Source organism: Oryctolagus cuniculus, chromosome 5 (genome assembly GCF_964237555.1).
Source record: "Oryctolagus cuniculus chromosome 5, mOryCun1.1, whole genome shotgun sequence".
In the NCBI taxonomy this organism is placed as follows: Eukaryota; Metazoa; Chordata; class Mammalia; order Lagomorpha; family Leporidae; genus Oryctolagus; species Oryctolagus cuniculus.
Genome location: NC_091436.1, coordinates 48,184,784 through 48,202,410, shown reverse-complemented (window position 1 = coordinate 48,202,410; position 17,627 = coordinate 48,184,784). Strand labels below are relative to the sequence as shown.

Sequence of the window (17,627 nt, the reverse complement as noted above, 5' to 3'; positions counted from 1 at the left end):
TGACTATAAAGTGACGAAATAACCTTACCAAAGCAACTATTAAACTGCAGTAACAAAGGTAGGGATTTCGTAATAGAGTTCAACAAAGTTGAGAAATGAAACAAAGCACTTGCAACAGAAACAACATAACATGAAGAAGTTAGCTACAGTGTCTGCAACTCACACCAAAACACAATTCTCACACACTCAAAAATCCGAGTTCAGACTAGGCAGAGCAGATTTACGTTCTAAGAGATAATAAAAGAGACAAAACATTAATATTTTCTAGTTAATGTCCTTCAGAACAAGAATATATTTACAAATTTGGCACTTTAAAAATTATGTTTTTGTTTTATTAAAGTTGAAGCTTTGGTCATTCCAGATGACAACAAAAACATCAATTATTTTTGGAAAACTATGTTCTTGCTAACTTAGTTTTCACTTTTTTCCATAGTTTTCACACTGCATCTGGTTTTATGTGTTTACTGTCTTTTTCCTTTTTGCCAAGTTCAAAAAAATGCACATGCATCACTCTGCATCTTCAAAAGTTTTCCCAAATAGTACCAACTTGGAATTCTTCAGTGATTTAATATTAGCTCCTTCGTGCTTTTCTCATGAGTCTCTGAAATACCGAAATAAATGGTTATCCTTTGTTTCTAAAATAAAAGTAATTCCATTTCCAGATTTAAACAAATATTGTTTATATTTTACACAGCATTAGTTAGAACATTTGTAGAATCCATGCATTTAAGGGGGAAAAAATTAAGGAAAAGGAAAATCCCTGTTGACTTTAACATTGATTTGCACATTCTAGATATCAGGCCCTATGTATGGCATATTCTGATACCAAGACACTAAAGTGAGTCTGCTTTGGTTGCTGGGGGAGACAGACACACACTGCACCACATCCTTACAGGCAAGCAGGGGTGAACACTAGGATTTGAGCACAAGGATGATGGCGGTGAGGATGACACGGTGGTGGTGGAGGCGAATACTAAGTTTTTATTGTGTGCAACACATTTTCTAAAATCATTTCAGACAATTGCCTCAGTGATAGAACAAACCATGGAAAACAACAAAGTATTATGGAATCATTTTAGGAGATTAAAACTTAATTTCAACTGCTTGAATGCAGGTCAGCCAAGATTGTGAATACAGTATCTTAAATGGCTCTCAAACAATTTTTCATTTCTGGCCGCACACAATGGTTTTATCAGCTACCTTCAAGTAGACTGCAAAAGCCAGCTGTTATAGGCTGAACATTATCTGCCCCGCCCCCAACACCAAACACCCATGTTGAAGTACTAACCTCCTATATCTCAGAATGTGGCTGTATTTGGAAATGGATAGGGTCTTTAAAGAATAGATAACATTAAAATGAAGTCAATAGGATGAGTCTCAGTCTAATATGACTGGTGTCTTTATAAAGGGAAATTTGGTCTCAGGTGGATATGGAAAGAAGACCATGTAAAGACCCTGGGAGAAGACGGCATTTAAAATCCATGGAGAAGCCCCAAGAGGAGCCACAATTGTCAACTCCTGGTTCTAGAACTGCTAGTCTTCTGAACTGTGAGAAAGGAAACTTCTAGTATAAACCAGCAGGTTTTGTACTTTGTTACAGCAGCCCTGACAAACTAATCCCAACTATACAGTCTTCTCACTTGGGTTTGCACAATGTTTACTTATACTTTATTATTCATTTTGTGTTTTTTTTTAAATAATCATTTGAAAGAAGGACATGCTCCCAAAAAAATCAAAACAGAAGGGTGGAGAAATTAGGCTTCAGGATTGCATTACCTGGACCACCAATGCACCACATGAGTTTGACCTGTTCTTTCTTTCATTTCCAGACTTGGATTCCAGGATTGCATGCTCAGCCCTCAGAGTAGAAATGAAAATTTACCTGTCACTTACAAAGTTTAAATAACAAATAGATAAAATTTATATCATGATGCTAGAGCATTTGTATAACAGGGAGGAAAAGATATCAGATGACTCTTACTTTTTCAACTCAACTCTAAATGATAAATTATATGATTTTTGAAGTTATGTCTTCTTTTCCTGGAACATTAATATTAGCTATAACCTTAACCTAATCCAGGAAAATTAATATTTTTGGAAAGTGTACATAGTTTTAAAAATTATATAAATTATTACTAAAAATAATATAAAAAGTTATATAAATTATTTTTAAATTCTAAGCAATTACTTGGAGAAAAGAATATTAGAAGTCATCCTTGTTTTCTTTTGGCTCATGCAGATCTCACAGAGCTTCTAAAAGTTTCAAACTGAAAATTCTTAAATCCTAGAGTTTGAAATTTAGGCATGAACAGAAAATGCAGAATAATGGTTTGGGACTTAGAGGTTTTATTGACGGCAAATATTAACAATATTAAATTATTTCTTTTTGCTGTGTTAAATATCCCTTCTCTCTGTGAGTAACTACTGTTGTCTCCTGACTTTTCTCTAGCAGGGGATTTGGAAGCCCTTACCTTCCTCTCCCCAATGTTACATGACCAAGAATACTGCAGTTCACTGACATGCCCTAACAGGAAACATTTGTGTCATGGCCTTAACTTATCTGGAACATCCTAGCTAGATTCTTTTTCTCTCACTGTTAAAATTCTCCTGGGGAATATATTCTTAGTTATTATTTATTTTAAACCCTTTTCCAACTGTAATAGAATTTATAAAAGTGCACACAGTGGAAATTGATTTTTTAATTAAAAATTAATTTAGTTTTTCTTGTTAATCCATTTAATCTAGGTTTGCAGAGGCACTGCTCTGAAGTTTGTTGTTTTCCTCTAATTTCTTTGTCTCCTCTTACTGTCATTGTTTATATTATTTCTAATGATTACTTACCTTTTAATCTTGATCGTTCTTGCTAAAGTATATTACTAACCTTTCAAAGTGCTGGTTTATATTTTTACACATTAGTTTTTCCATTTCATTAATTTCCCATTGATATGCTTACATTTATATTAATTTTTTCTTCCATTTTATGTTTATTTTGTTTTATTTTCCCAAGTTTCATGGTTAAGAGCATGGATCATTTATTTTTTGATCTTTTTTTTTTCAAATAACAGATACTTCTATTTTTACTCATTTTCTTCTCAATCTTGTTTCAATCATACACAAAAGTTTTGTTACATAGCTTTTTAACTTGTATCCAGCTCCATGCAGTTTACAAGTTCTGTACTGACTTTTACTTTTACCTTCTTTTTAACCCTGTAATGATTTGTAAATGTGTATGTGTGATTTCTTGCATAGAGTTTTGTCTTGTTTATTTTTTTTTTTTTTGGAATAGTGGAATTTCTTGCAATTGTTCATGGATAAGTAGTTGCAGCCTGTATAATATCACCTTTTTGGAATTTGCTGATGTTTCCACTGTGGTTTAGCACATGGTAAGTTTTCGTGGCTGTTGCCTGTGTGCTTGAAAATGATATGCAGTTTGTGTGTATGGTCCAGACATCTTTGTATAGCCAGTCACAGGCTTGTTAAGTGCATTGCACAACTCCTCCACATCCCACCTTATTAGCTGGCGGTTTCTTGGTTGGTTTCTGAGAGACGGATGTTAAGCCTCTCACTGTGATTATGAATTTGTCCATTTTATCCCTTTTTCTTTGTAGGGCGATCGATGTCTGCCCTATGTATTCCCTTTTGCGGTATCCCAGCGAATTGCCTTGTTGGCTGCCCAGGCTCTGGGGTCCCTGGCCTCTCCCCGGGGACGCAAGCATTCTGTCACCTTTCAGCTTCTGTGAGGAACTTAACCTTGTGTTTCATGTTTGTCGTTCCCTTTTCCACTTGACTTCTGTTTCAGAACTTCTTTGTATGTTGTGCCCATGAGAATTCTCATTCTTACTGTTGAGCACTGAGTACTTACAATGTTCTTTTCTAGCTTCTGTATGAATTTTGTTGAAGAGGTGGGAGGAGAGGCTAAATAAAGCATATGCTCAGGTTAAGCTTTTCAACATCAGACTTCAGTTACTGGTAAATGTCTTTGATGGCCTCTCTCTTCCATGTCCCCGGCTTCCGCTGTCCTGAACCCCCAGCCTCGCCGGTCTTGTTCCAGGTCCTCAGTACAGAGGCGCGTGCCTGACCCAGGACTTTCATATATCAGTTTTCTCCGCTAGAATTGCCATTTTCTCCATGATTCACTTCTTAACCACATTCACCCTTCAGGATTAAATGTCACTTACTCAGACCCTTTTTGGACAAGCTGACACACACTAGGCCTTTCAGCTCTACTTTCTTGCAATACGTGTACGTTTTTCAGTACTGCACACTTTACAGTATTGTATTTATCTAACTGTTCACTCATTTATTTTTTCTTCCAAATTAACTTTAAATTCTAACTGGATAGATACCAATCACTTCATTACTTGCTGTATTCTCATTGCCAAAGCGTTAGCAGGGGCATAGGAGTCATTAAAAAAAAACATTTTTTTGAGTGAGTGAATTAATACTAGTTCCAAGTAGCTGTACGTTTGAAATCAAGGGAAGATCATAAGGACTTACATAAATGTAAAATTCCATAATCAACTTGACACACTGATTTTATTGTTCTGGTGATTTAGGAAAATCATAATGGCTACAACATAGAAAGTGGCAGACATTTGATATTTATTTTTGCTAATCTTTATGATAACACTGATACTTACATAGAGTAAGTTGAGGACTAGGAGAGTCAAGTAACCTATCTAAAGATCAAGTTTTCTATAATGCAGAGCCAGGATTCTAAGTCCACAAGTGCTTGTTCCAAAGTTAGGCCTTCTTAACACAACTATCCCATGCATCAATATGTAATATTTGATTAATAGAGATACTATCAATTTTAAGGCAATTTATTTTAAGGAAATTAAAATAACATTTCATAAACTAAATAAAGTGTGAAAAATAAAAAATCTAGTTACAAAATTAGATTTTCCAAAATTTTGAACAAATATTCAAAAATATCACATTAATGAGTTTAGTTGAGTTCAACTTATCAAAGTAAATAAACATGACCAAAAAAAATTGATCAGAATGTATGAAGACTAGTTTCTGTTTCTTCATAAGGCTGTGTGAATGGGCTCCATTTAATACTTTCCTCAATTTAAGTGTGCCATACAGTAACATAACAATTCAAATCAGTTTGGCCCATTTAATTGTTTTATACAGAGTTGAAAAATACTTCTGGGTGATAGATCAAACATCTCAATGATTGATTAAATCTGTGATTCACCTGATGGAACATTTGGACCTTATTAAAAAAATCTTTGCCTTACTCTTTAAAATGGAAAAGATAAAATTAAAGATTTTCTTTTTAAGGCGTTTTTCACCTGCCTAACAATCTAAATGTGTCTCAGAAGGAGGTGAACATTGTGTGTGTTACATTCCTATCATCCCTAGAGTTCTGTTTATTTATTTTCTGTGGCTGAATACTAAAACAAAAATGAAGAGAATAACATGGAAAGATTTTTATAAAAACAGTAGATTCACTCCACCCCACTACATTATTTTTATTTAGCCAGATTTTTAATAAGTAATTTTGTAATAGAAGCAACAAAGAAGATATAAAACCCAGAGACTACTAAGTACAAAAATTCAGAAAGAAAACCTGTGCGATATTTAATATGTCAATAAGAAATACATCTACATAAAAATAAAATAAATGCATAAAAGGGAAGGGAAACTCATACAATATGTTTGAATCTTTTTTTTTTTAAAGATTTATTTATTTATTTGAAAGACAGAGTTACAGAGAGAGAGAGAGGCAAAGACAGAGAAAGAGATCTTCCATCCATTGGTTCACCCCCCAAAAGGCCACAACAGCTGGGACTGGGCCCGGTAGAAACTAAGAGCCAGGAGCTTCATCTGGGTCTCCTACAGGGGAACAGAGGCCCAAGAACTTCGACCATCTTCCACTGCTTTCCTAGGTGCACTAGCAGGGAGCTGGATCCAAGGTGGAGCACCTGGGACTTGAACCAGTGCCCACAGGGGATGCTGGTACTACAGATGGCAGTTTAACTGGGTATGCCACAGCATCAACCCCTCTTTGAATCGTCAATGCAATCTAACAATAACATCTCAATTACTATGACAATATACACTGACAACAAGCTCACAATGTAAGAATTAATAATTGTATTGAATTTAATATTCCTCACTGAATTAGGATAACTTATAATTTGATTTTCCAAATTGCTAATGTTGAAACTATTTCATTTTACATTACCTTTGAAATTGCTTACTCCCAAAATAAACTATGTACTATGTCTATGTGATACAAATATGAGAAATGCTTAAAACAAACACAGATAAGCGTAAAATGAGATAATGGTCCGGAGCTATAAAACTTTTTTATCAAATCACATTGCAAAAGAAATATAATACATGTGTACCTAATTGCCTCCAATTTTTATTTGTAGGAACTCATGAAAACTATGTATCTATATGTGCCTTTGTTTGCCTCATTGACAAATGAAAATAATAAAAACAATGACTCATTAAGGTCATTTTGACAATAAATTTGATAGTACACACAAAGCAACAGTACCTGGTTTAGAGACAATGCTCAAAACCATTAGGAAGAAAAGTAATCCATTGCTATATTTTCAGCATTAGGCATAAAACAAGGTTCTATGAATACTCGTTTAAGGAAAAGTTTTAAGGAAAAGTCTAGTGTCCTAGGGCTATCTTTTTGACAGAGATAAACAGGAAAGGAAATCAGACATTGGATCACAAGGAAGAAGATGCAAAGGATAAAGTACAGGGAAAAACAGGTAGAAGGAAATGACGCTTTTTGTCCTTGCTATCTTGAGCATTTTACAAAGTCATTCTGACTCTATTAAGATCTTGCTTTGCTCCTCATGCCTATGGCATTACTAATCAACCTTTCCTGAGTTTCATCATCAACATGCCCCTAACCATCCTCTGCCTCTCTCCTCTTTCCTTTTGCTGTAGATAAGGTGACAATGCATTAATTTTTATCTATTTCTTTTTTAACTCTTTTCTTTCCTTTGATGTTCTTTCTTGTTTTTTCTCTTGCCCTTTCTTGGACATTCCCTGAGATTTTTTTCTAGTAGATAAATGACATACTGCACATAAAACACCAAGCCTAGTATCAGATATATAATGAGGATCCAAAAAAACTTACTCTTGCTTTCTTCTTTTATGTCTCTTTTCTCAGTAATGTCACCAAGATTTGTGAAATTAATAATCACTGTCACATAGACAAGGCTTAAGTTTCTGTCTTCTACCAACTTCTCTTCTTGAATTAACTCCTTTCTTCCCACCTGTTTGTTGGATAACTGACTGCTCCATTTGAATTCTTCCTTTCACTCCCCCCCACCACAGCCCACTACCACCAACTGCTGTGCAAGTCCTCCAGCCTTGGTGACTTATTTTGGTCATTCTGCAAATGTCAGAGTTATCTTTCATTCTTTGCTCTCACCTGTATTGGAGAATCTTTCACAGGGTCTATCACATTCACATTTGCTTTTAAATTTTGTCACCTCACTCGATGAAGACTGTTAGTATTTAAATCTTGATCATTTATAACAGATGAAACAACTTTTATTCTAAATCTCTGCTTCTACCAGTTTGTTGTTACTATATTAATCTTCTTATAAATGCATATGAAGCATTCCTATGATTATATCAGTTCTTTATTTTTATTATTATTCAATCATTCACTTGGGAGGCAGAGACAGTCACAGAGAAAGAGAATATGTTCCCACCCACTGGTTCACTCCCCAAACACCCACAATGGCAGGGACTGGGTGTTGCTGAAGCCAGGAGCCAGCAGTTCAATCCAGATCTCCCACATGAGTGGCAGAAACCCAACTGTGTGAGCTGTCACTGCTGCCTCCCAGGTCCACATTAGCAGAAAGTGGATTCAGGAGCCAGAGCCAGGAATTGAAACCAGGCACTCCAATATGGGACACTGGCATCTCAACTGCTGGGTTAAATATCCACTCCCTGATTATGCCATTTTTTTAAAAAAAAGAGAATCCCAGGTATAGGCTTATTACCTTGAATAGTATTTGTCAGCTTATGTTTATGGGCTTAGTCTGGATGACTTTAATCCTGACTCTGTGTTTTAAGAGAGGAACATTAATAAGAGCTCTCTGCTTCTGCTTTGTTTTCTCTCACCATCTTTTTTTCCCCATGTGAGATTTCTTTCCCCATAATCCTAGCTGACTAACTGAACCAATACTTCAAGGCTCGATGTGTATCATCCTCTCCACTGAGTAGCTATTCAAATTTCAGCCTTAGATGGAACAAAACATGGAAACGTACTTCAAAAACCTCCTTGGAATATGTATTATGAAAAAATTATGCAAGTTTTTGTGCACAAAAGTAAGTTTATCGTTTCATTTTATTTTCCAGAACCCTTTGAAGCCCCCTTGAGTAGCACAGTGGTTCCTGTTCACAGCATCCACCACAATGCACATGGTAGGCAACTAGTACAGGCTTCATGAACACAAAATAAAATATAAAAGTATATTTGACCTTCATGGGCTCAGTGTATTGTTATCCCATGTATTGTAGAGGGAAACCTTTTGAGAGAAAGGGCTTTATCCTGTATTTCATGTTTCCTATCTTCATCATGCCCAGAAATAAAATTTAAAAACACCTCCAAAAAGGGGAACAGGCTTTATTTTATTTCGACTGCCAGTTCTGATGTGGGTACATGGTGTGTCTCACAGACAGAAATATGAAATGACAACTAGATGTGGTCAGAATGAGCCATGCTCATAGGCCTAATTTGAATTATCAGAAATGCAAATTCAGCAGCAGGAACAACAACCACTATAACCACCATAAGATTTGAGCAAAATATGATAGGTCTTACACTCAAGGAAGCTCAGCATTTATGACAGAGGAAAATCTAAGCAGAAGCCAATAAAAGAAACAGTCAGAGTGAGAAAAGACACCTGGTGTGCTACACATGGCTTCCTCACCAGCAGACATGCAGCCCAGGCAGGGAGTCTGAACTGATGAAAGTGGCTTGCATTTTCACTTCGTCCTTTTAAGAGGACATTAAGTAACTCAGGCCCATTCTGTCCTCCCTGCCCCAGCCAAAGTACAGAAGGGAAGAAGGTTTCCCTCCTCTGGCACACAACACCACTGCCTCCACTCCGTTTTTATCACAATGTAGGGAAGTGCCTCTTCCCACTCGTACCATGGTGCTGAACGACTTACGAGGTGGTTGATAGTGGATCTCAGAATGTATTACATTAGCATGAATTTTCTCCATTGTCCTCCTTTTATTCCCCTAGAGTATATTGTTTCTGACAAGCTCAACAGAAACACCAGCTCAAGAAAAATAGTCCACCAAAAATTAGTTTTAGAAAAGAGAGTCTTGGTATCGAATTGTAGCTCTCTCATTAGGTCAATAACAAAGATAATTGCAAACAAAACAAGAAACAAATATAAAGAAAAATAATAGCAGCTTCTATCTGTTGAATACTTACTCTGTACCAGCCACTGTGCTGAGAACAGCATGTTTACTATTTCATTTATCCTGCACATCAGGTCTGGGAAGGAGGTATTAATATCTGCACCATGCCCATGAAGAAATTCTAGCTCCCAAAAAGGTTTGTCCCAATTTGCATGAATGTAAAGCCTGTAATTCCCATCTTTGTGGCTGACCACTCTGGCTTTACAATTCTGCTCTGTTAGCTTCTCTGAACTGTCAACAAGTTAGAAAGCAGAGTGCAGCAGTATCTCCTGTGATCCTGAATGCTGTGCACGGGATTTTTTTTTTCATTTGACAGGTAGAGGTATAGATAGTAAGAGAGAGAGAGAGAGAGAGAGAGAGAGAGAGAGAAAGGTCTTCCTTCCATTGGTTCACTCCCCAAATGGCCGCTACAGTCGGCACTACACTATCCGAAGCCAGAAGCCAGGTGCTTCTTTCCTGGTCTCCCACACGGGTGCAGGCGCCCAAGCACTTGGGCCAGCCTCCACTGCACTCTCGGGCCACAGCAGAGAGCTGGACTGGAAGAGGAGCAACCGGGACTAGAACCCAGCGCCCATATGGGATGCCAGCACCGCAGGTGGAAGATTAACCAGGTGAGCCACAGCGCTGGCCCCATGAGTGGAATTTAAATTTAGAATATTTTATTCCAGACAGGTCAGAGAATTTCTCAACTCTTCACTCTGTAATGTTTACAACTGGATTGTATTTGGTACTCATGTACAGTAACAAATGAATCTCAAGTTATTGGCTCACAATAGGATTTCTTAACTAAACTATTTGTGCATGTAAATAAATCTAATCAGGGCAAGCTTGTGGGGCAGTTGGTTTAGCTGCTGCTTGTGACAACAGCATTCCATATTGGAGCACCAGTTTGGGTCTTGGCTGCTCTGCTTCCAATGCAGTTCCCTGTTGATGTGCCTGGAAAGCAGCAGATGATGTCCTATGTACTAGGACCTCTGGGAGATCCAGTTGGAGTTCCTGGCTCCTGACTGGCCTAGCCCAGCCCCATCTAATGCAGCCATTTGGAAAACGAACCAGCAGATGGAGGATCTGCCTCTCTCTCTCTCTCTCTCTCTCTGTCTTTCTACTTCTCTATCTCTCTTTCAAATAAATTAAAACACATAAATAAATCTTTAAATAAATAAATAAACCTAACCAGAACTTTCAAGGAACATATGAATATTATATTAACATACACTCACAAATTTACAGAAGAAGAGAAAAAATTTACTTTTGGTAAGCATAAAATGACTAATTAGTGATATCTAATCATTATTATAATTTGAATTCTAATAATTACTGGTTGTGTAAAGGTTAATTTTATAAGTTAACTTGCCTGCCAAGTTGCCACAGTACCCAGATATTGGTCAAACATTATTCTAGGTGTTTCTGCAATTGAAGTTTGGGGTGAGATTTTGGTTCAAATCAGCAAAATTCGGGTAAAGTAGATTGCCTTTCTTAATTGTACTGGACCTCAGCTAGTCTGCTGAATATTATTGGCCTGAATATGAAATGAAATTAACTTTCTCCCATAAGGGGAATTCTCCAGTAGATTGTCCTTGGACTTCATCTGCAACACATGCTCTTCCTGGTTCCACTGCACACTGATGTTGGAATCAAACTGCAACTCTTTCCTAAGTTTCCAGCCTACCTGCTTCTTCCATTGGATTTTGGACTCACCAAACCTTTACAATTATATGAGTTACGTTAAAATGTCCTCTCTTTTGTTCTCTCTCATATCTGGAGATACTTCAAAAAGTTTCTGAACAATAAATTAAAATATAATGCACCTGAAGTGCATTGAAGCACTGCCTATGTATACATACACACAGACATCGTGTTGGTTCAGTTTATCTAAAGACTTTAACTACCACAGACTCTTAAAGCAATATTTGGTGCTGGTGTTGTGGCATAGTGGGCTAAGCCTCCGCCTGTGGCACCGGCATACCACATAGGCCCTGTTCAAGTCCTGGCTGCTCCACTTTGGATCCAGCTCTCTGCTGTAGCCTAGGAAAGCGGGAGGAGATGGCCTAAGTACTTGGGCCCCTGCACCCACATGGGAGACCCAAAAGAAACTCCTGGCTTCTGGCTTCAGATCAGCTCAGCTCCAGCTGTTTTGGCCATTTGGGGAGTGAACCAGCAAATGGAAAACCTCTCTCTCTCTCCCCCTCTCTCCCTCTCTCTGTAACTTTGCCTCTCAAATAAATGAATAAATCTTTAAAAAAATACCCATCCATACTGGGAGGAAAATCCCATCATTATTTTGAAGTTTTAGTGTGGAAAATCCCATCAAAATAGAAATTTACTAGGATTATTAAGAAATTTTGAGGTTATAGTGGTCAACAAAAAATGGCAAGAGCTGACTTTTTTAAAAAGATTTTTATTTATCCATTTGACAGGTAGAGCTACAGACAGTGAAAGAGAGAGAGACAGAAGGAAAGGTCTTACTTCCGTTGGTTCATCCCCCCACAAAATGGCTGCAATGGCCCGAGCTACGCCGATTGGAAGTCAGGAGCCAGGTGCCTCTTCCTGGTCTCCCGCGCGGGTGCAGGGACCCAAGCACTTGGGCCATCCTCCACTGCCTTTCAGGGCCACAGCAGAGAGCTGGACTGGAAGAGTAGCAACCAGGACTAGAACCAGTGCCCATATGGGATGCCAGCACCACAGGCGGAGGATTAACCTAGTGCACCATGGCGCCAGCACAAGCTGACATATTTTAAAGATTCACTTTTTAAAGACTTTACTGGGGCTGGTGCTGTGGCGCATCGGGTTAACGCCTTGGTCTGAAGCGCCGGCATCCCATATGGGCACCGGTTGTAGTCCCGGATGCTCTTCTTCCAATCCAGCTCTCTGCTGTGGCCTGGGATAGCAGTAGAAGATGGCCCAAGTCCTTGGGCCCCTATACCCGCGTGGGAGACCCAGAAGAAGCTCCTGGCTCCTGGCTCCTGGCTTCAGATCAGCACAGCTCCAGCCATTGAGGCCAATTGGGATCTCAACCATCAGATGGAAGACCTCTCTCTCTCTCTCTGCCTCTCCTCTCTCTGTGTAACTCTTTCAAATAAATAAATAAATCTTTTTTAAAAAAAAAGACTGTTTAAATAGTTCAAGTTATCCAAATCCTGGTTAATGGTGAGAAAGAAGTTTCCATCAATATATAAAGAGTGATTAATACATCTCTGCGATTTGCTACTACCAATTTGAGAGATTAAAATTTCTTGTGATTGATTGCCTATCATAATTTCAGAGAGGTCATCCTTTAAAAGTCTTGATCAAGAATTTGATGAAGCCAGTTCAAACTTAAATTCTGATTGGTGCATTCATACCTGTAAGCTAAAATTCTCACTAGAAAAACATTTGCCTATGATTAAAATCTTCAAGGTTTTATACAAATTACATTACACAGTTTTTGTTCCCTAACACTTTGTATTTTATTCTTCTTATTTTAATTATGTGACTTAAATAGAAGACAATGATTGTTTACATATCAAGATTAGTGTAGTCTCCTCAAAGCCCTCCAATTTGGTTTATTCCTCTAAGTCACAAAAGTATTAGCTTTTGTGCATTGTGATAGGTAAAATGTTGGGATCACTGCTTTTTTTTGGGGGGGGGGATGGACTTTTTCCCTAAGGACAATAAACAATCTTTGAACTGTGTAAAACCAAAAAGATATAAGAAATTTTTCTATAATTCTGGTTACCCCATCGTATCTGGGTGACTTTGAGATTTCATGTCAGGAACTGCTTTACATGTATGTCAGGATTTAGAACTTACAGATACAGCTGCCTCATCAAAATGAATGAGAGAATGCAACACTAGATACAGTGGATACAATTGGAAGGTTGTTGAACTCACCCAGATGAGCGATCCTATGATCTGAATCAGGGTGGGGCCAGTGCTGATGCAAAGAAGTGAGGAGACTTCAGTGATATTTATAAATTAGATTCAATCTGATTTTGATTGATTGATTTGATGTAAAGAATGTGAAGAGGGAGAGAGTAATCAAGGTCTCTGACTTGGACAACAGAAATCAGCAAAAGTCCAATACTAAGCCCTGTGCTACCTGAATTTGTTATCAGATGATGCTCCCTTAATTCTTTCTTTCTTTATTTATTTATTTTTGACAGGCAGAGTAGACAGTGAGAGAGAGAGACAGAGAGAAAGGTCTTCCTTTTTCCGTTGGTTCACCCCCCAATGGCCGCCGCGGCCGGCGCACTGCGGCCAGTGCACCGCGCTGATCCGATGGCAGGAGCCAGGTACTTATCCTGGTCTCCCATGTGGGTGCAGGGCCCAAGCACCCAAGATCATAGTGATGACCCTCAGATCTTTTTCTCAAAGAAACCAAGAGCATCAGGAGATTGTCAGTTCTTTCATAATTTATATTTTTATCAAACAAAGTGTGACTAGCTTTTGACTCCTACACGAAGTTCCAGAGGTCTCCCCAGAATTCTGGCCCATGTCAAGGGAACATCCTTTATGACTACCAAATCTTACTTTATGCAACTATTTTGTTTTTTTGCTTTCCTACCTGATCTTTATTCACATAAGTGAGAGCTTACTTTTTAATCATTCCCATTTACCACCACTGAAATTTTTTATTGTTACCTTTAATTTGTACTCAATTCAAGAGACTGAAGGATCCACCATGGCCTTGGGAGATTTCCTCTTCAAGAATCACAGAAATGTCAGTCTGGAAGTGAACTGGTAGATTAGAGTACATTCAAGATGGAAGGATCTGGGGCCGGTGCCATGGCACAGTAGATTAATCCTCCACCTGTGGCACTGGCATCCCATATGGATACCAGATCTAGTCCTGGCTGCTCCTCTTCCAATCCAGCTCACTGCTGTGGCCTGGGAAAGCAGTGGAAGATGGCCCAACTCCTTGGGTTCCTGCACCCACATGGGAGACCTGTAGGAAGCTCCTGGCTCCTGGTTTCAGATCGACACAGCTCTGGCCATTGCAGCCATTTAAGAAGTGAACTAATGGAAGGAATATCTTTCTCTCTGTCTCTCCCTCTCACTGTCTGAAACTCTATGTCTCAAATAACATAAATAAAATCCTTAAAAAAAAAAGATGGGAGGATCCTTGGAAACTACTCAGTCTTTGTTTTTATTTTATAGACAGTAAACTTTCAATCTAGAGAAAAGTTATCTGGGCTGAAACCCACATTCACAGAGGAATGTGAAAGGTTACTAGAAATAAAAATTTAAGTGGCTTAATAAATCAGATAAATATTTCATTTTGACAACTACAGTATATCACCAAAATTAAGATACTAGTGGTTGTAAGGCATGAAAATGACTCAATGCCAATTAAATTATGGAAAAATATCAAGATACTGTCAATAAAAGATAAATCATAATTTCAGACTAGTTAAATATACAGGTGTTTTAGAATTGATAAAATAGATGGAAAATGTCCAATGAAACATTTTTATTGGAAATGGAAATGTTTTGTCTACTCTTAAAAGTCAATAAAGGTATACAGCTCAAGTCTTTAAAATTTTTTTTCCTTTATTATGAAAAGTGGAAAAATTCAGTATTTGGTCTCTTTCAGGATTTTGGCTACCAAAGGTTTGCAATGATGTATACTTAGTTATTTACATCCAATGACAATAAACTTTTACACACTTTGGAGAGGTCACAGTCCGTAGAACTCCTGCCTTCTGCTTTATTTCAATGCTTACAGCATTAGTTGTGGCAAGTCTAAGAGACTCTGGAAATACTCAGATGGTACAAAATGCACACTTATTTTATTTTGTAAGCATCTTTTAGGGATGAGTCATTAGATGGATTTCTTGTTCTAAGTAATTTTTCTGAATATTACAAAGTAATAAAATTCTAAGCCAAAGATGAATAATGAAAGCATATGCTCTAAATTAGAGGAAGGGAGAAATTAGAAGGTATGGGGTGTGGCAAAGTGCATGAACATATAAATGTCACCCAACCTTCTTAAGTTGGAGCTTTTTTTCCATTGAGCTTATATTCTTGCATAACACTCTTGGAATAACTTTTTGTGGGATATAATTAGAAATGTAGCACTAAAACCTAGCTTCCTGCAATGTGGCCTGTCTTATTACTAACAAACATAGTTTAATATCAGAGCATATATTTCACTTTAATGTGCCAGGCTAAATATGGTTGTGACAAACATTCATATTTGTCATAATATATTATCATATGTTTCACTCACCACATGCAACTAGCTGGCTCTGGGTTTCTTTCTTTTTTCTTCTTCTTTTTTAAATATTTATTTACTTATTTGAAAGTCAGAGTTACAGAGAATGAGGGAGAGACAGAGAAAGAGTCATCTTCCATTGGCTGGTTCACTCCCGACGTGGCCACATGGCCAGGACTGGTCTAGGCTAAAGTTAGGACCCAGAGCTTCATTCAGGTCTCTCACATGGCTTGTAGGGGCCTAAGAACTTGGGCCATCTTCCACTGCTTTTTCCAGGCCATTATCAGGGAACTGGATCAGAAGTGGAACAGCCAGGATATGAACAGGAGCCCATAAGGGATGCCAGTGTTTCAAGCAACAGCTTTACCAGCTACGCCACCATGAAATTCCCTCTGGATTTCAATGCTGAAACATATTCTTCTCTGATTTCAGAGTTTTAGAGTTTTTAGTAATAGCAAACTCACTGCATTCTTGAGAAAAACAATGCTTTGCAACCTCTCAAAAATTATACAGATTAATATTCATTCAATTTATTTTTAAGACAAGTGATTAAATATATAAAACATGTAAAGATGGCTTTAGAAGATCCTTTACTCTCAGAATTCTTATACAAAATGTATATCTACTAAACAAAACAAAATAGAACAGCTCCTAAAGAAATATTTTACTTTCAGTTTGCTTGTCTCTTAAGTTTTCTTTCACAGAAGTTGCAAGAACCCTAAATTTGCTAGCATTTTTAAAAAATATTTATTTGAAATAGGCAAAATCTATCAGCAGATTTTATTTCAACTCACATTAAAATCTCCTTAAAGAAAATAAAAGAAATATCATTCAAAGTAATTTAACACAAATCTAACAATTTGTGGAAATGGAAAAGGCATCAAATAGTATCAAAAGTAGAGTTCTCTTTCATGCCCTTAGTAATATCTTTCTTTTCTCAGTTTTAGGCAGAAAATGAGGATGATGTGCTTAGAGTAAGAAATACTAGGCTGAACAGAAGAGAGCAGGGTGCTGTAGCTTTGCTGTTTGTCCATTTGAAAAGCTTTTATTTAGGGCTGGCCAAAAGCACTAACAGCAAAATCCATCAAACTGACAAAACATGGCAACAGTTAACAAAGAGCCCACAGGCAAAAAGTAGCAGTTGAGTATGTATACGAGTGAGCCCTTGGATGATACCTGCTGTTCAAAAATTTGCCATTTGACATTTTCCTTTCTTGTTATGTTTTCCTCCCCAGAGATAAGAGATTTCCACAACTGCATACTAACTTGAAGCTTCAGAAAGTCATTTTTAAAATAATCAACTGTTCAAGTCTTCATCTTGTGAGCACATGGCATATTTTAAAAATCAAGAAATTGGCATTGACCATGCAATCATCTCCTGAGGCAAGTGACTCAATTTCTTTTTTTGTTGTTAAATTCTTTTTTTATTTTTATTTATTTTTATTTTTTCAACTTTTATTTAATAAATATAAATTTCCAAAGTACAACTTTTGGATTATAGTGGCCTTTCCCCCATGACCTCCCTCCCACCCACAACCATCCCATCTCCCACTCCCTCTCCCAACCCATTCTTCATCAAGATGCATTTTCAATTATCATTATATACAGAAGGTCAATTTAGTGTATACTAAGTAAAGATTTCAACAGACTGCACCCACACAGACACACAAAGTATAGAGTACTGTTTGAGTAGTAGTTTTACTGTTAATTCACATAGTACAACACACTAAGGACAGAGATCCTACATGGGGAGTAGGTGTACAGTGACTCCCATTGTTGACTTAATAATTGACAATCTTATTTATGATGTCATTAATCACCCGAGGCTCTGGTCATGAGCTGCCAAGGCTATAAAAGTCCCCTGAGTTCACCGACTCTGATCATATTTACACAAGGTCGTAGTCAGAGTGGAAGTTCTCTCCTCCCTTCAGAGAAAGGTACCTCCTTCTTTGATGGTCTGTTCTTTTCACTGGGATCTCACTCGCAGAGATCTTTCACTTAGGTCAT

The 17,627-nt window shown here is 37.6% G+C and overlaps 1 long non-coding RNA gene across 1 annotated transcript; it reads left to right on the top strand.

Annotated features, from left to right (window-relative positions):
• Positions 1-1,377: 1,377 nt before the first annotated feature.
• LOC103349876 (uncharacterized) lies at positions 1,378-17,005 on the top strand. Its single transcript, XR_517993.4, has 4 exons — positions 1,378-1,548; positions 3,287-3,383; positions 8,353-8,418; positions 16,856-17,005. It is a non-coding gene; the product is annotated as an uncharacterized lncRNA (long non-coding RNA).
• Positions 17,006-17,627: the final 622 nt, after the last annotated feature.